Source organism: Lynx rufus, unplaced genomic scaffold, assembly GCF_022079265.1.
Source record: "Lynx rufus isolate CCGP_SWC_20201006 ecotype Redwood Valley unplaced genomic scaffold, mLynRuf1.p SCAF_18, whole genome shotgun sequence".
Classification (NCBI taxonomy): Eukaryota; Metazoa; Chordata; class Mammalia; order Carnivora; family Felidae; genus Lynx; species Lynx rufus.
This window is the reverse complement of record NW_025814832.1, coordinates 27,714,279-27,716,549: the sequence shown is the minus strand read 5'-3', so window position 1 is coordinate 27,716,549 and position 2,271 is coordinate 27,714,279. Positions and strand designations below refer to the sequence as shown.

The 2,271-nt window shown below is 56.6% G+C and overlaps 1 non-coding gene across 1 annotated transcript; it reads left to right on the top strand.

The window, feature by feature from the left end:
- The first annotated feature begins 1,406 nt into the window (after window positions 1-1,406).
- Window positions 1,407-1,491, top strand: TRNAQ-UUG (transfer RNA glutamine (anticodon UUG)). The gene has a single exon. It is a non-coding gene; the product is annotated as a tRNA-Gln (tRNA).
- Window positions 1,492-2,271: the final 780 nt, after the last annotated feature.

Here is a 2,271-nt window from a genome sequence, read left to right as displayed (position 1 = left end):
TCTCTCTCAAAGGTAAATAAATATTTTTTAAAAATTTTTAAGAAGACTCAGAGAGGTTCAGGACTGGCCCGGGGTCACAGAAGGGCAAGGGGCAGAGCTGGGATCTGCCCTTGTCAAGCCCTGGACGCAGGACCAGCCGCCTCCCCTAAAGCTCCAGGCAGGGATAGCTGTTTGCTGGGTGTCGAAGCCCTCTCTAGTCACCTTGCTCAGCTACTGTCCATTTTCCAAGGAGGAAAGACAGGTGACACACACAGCTGCCTCCACGGTTGTTTCCCACCTTCCAGGACTGAAGTGTCACACACAAAGTTCAGCCCCCGTCTCTCTCCGCGCTCGAAACCTGGAAAGGGTAAAAGCTTCAGACCCTCTGGGATGAATCTCCCCCATCAGGAAGCCCGGGGTAGGTCCTGGGGGGCTCCCAACGCCCCCAGACCCTGCGTTCTGCCTGGCCTGCCACAGGGAGGGGGCGTGCAAGCCCGCCAGCCTGGCACCGGAAGGGGCCGGCTGAGCCTTCTGTCACCTGTCGTGATGGTAATGAAAGAATTTCTCTAGAAAGAATTTCATTCAAACCCAGGACAGCGCGTCTCCCCCTTTTCTAGAGCACTCAGGACCGCTGTGCCCCTGGCAGCCGCAGAAACCGAGTGACCCAGAGAGACATTAAGCCACAAGGGCCACTTCGTTAGCACAGTGAGCTCTTGGCTTAAGAGAGAAAATGATCCCCCGGAAAAAAGAGGAACTTCCTGCCCACTGGCAATTTTCCAGGGTACTTCAGGAGAGCCGATCCTTGCCCCTGCAGCCCTGGGCAGGGACCCCGTCCTCCTCCTGCTGGCCTCCCTCCTCCTCCCCAGAGGACAGAGCACTGAGGAGCCCCCCACCGTCACCCCAAAGAGGATGAGCAGGAGGCATGGGCTAGGCAGGCTGCGGTCCTATGCAAATGAGATGCAAAGTGGATGCAAATCCGAGCTCTCTGAATCTCCTGTTGTCATCTGGTAGCTGAGCCCTCCCTGCGCTCTGAAGGCCACCGTCTCCTTCAAGTGCAACAAGGACAGCGTGCTCTGGCGATGGGACAGGGAACAGGGCTTCGTGGAAGGCAGGGGGCTGCCCCCCCCCACGGGCCTGACCGGCCCTCGGATGCCACGTTTCCCGGGGTTCTTCTAAGCACCTACATTCTCCTGCTCATGGAGCTGTAGACCAGGGTCGACTGCAGAGATTTGCAAGTTACCGTGATCTTTTCTGGTCGTGATCTGCCTGTGCTGGGGCTCCACAGCAGACATCACCTTTGTCCACTGCATAAGCACTCGGGATGCACGGTGACCACCGTTTGTTGAGGGCCCTCTATGTACCCCACGCTGTTCCAGGTGTTAAACAGCAGGCATGCCCCATGCCCATAGAAAATGCACAAGAGGGGCGCCTGGGTGGCTCAGTCGGTTGAGCGTCTGACTTTGGCTCAGGTCATGATCTCGCGGTTCGTGGGTTCGAGCCCCGCATCGGGCTCAAAGCTGTCAAGACTGTCCGCACAGAGCCTGCTTCAGATCTTCTGTCCCCCTCTCTCTGCCCCTCCCTCACTTGCACTCTCCAAAAATATGTAAATATTTAAAAAAAGAAGGAAAGAAAATATACAGGAAAGCATAGCTCTAGCTACATCCGTAAAAATGTAATCTGCATTACAGAGCTGCAAAGTATGATTTTTTTTTTCCTATCTTACACAGGAGGATACGGAAGTCCAGAGAGGTTGAGGGACAAGTTCAAGGTCACACGGCTAAGCAAAGGACCACATCCCACCCCCCACCGCCCTACAGGTACACACCCCAACTGGTTTATAATGGTGGCATTCTCTGAGCCATCAAGTCGAGCAGGAAGGATTTCCAGGTGCTCCTCCGGGCGGAGCCTCCCCTCAGGGCAGCGGGGAGCGTGGTTCAGACTTCCTTTGTTGGTTTTTTGTTTGTTTGTTTGTTTGTTTGTTTTTTTGTCTGCCTCTTACAGCCCAGAGCTGGCCAGGGCTGGAAAGCCCCGCGGGGCCGACCAAGGGTGCACCTGCTGGGCGGGCGGGCACCTGCGGGTTGAGCTGGGGGCCCCCAGGAGGCAGGCAGGCTAGGCAGGGTCGCCCAGGACTCACTGCGGCACCCCAGCCCCTAGGAGTGCATAACACCAGTGGGTACACCACGACCTTTACCAAAAGGAGGGACGGATGGGTTGATAGTACCAAGGGGGCTGTTCAGACTGGTTTCCACTCAACGGCTGTTTGCAGGGAGCGGGGCGAATGGGGTGCAGGAC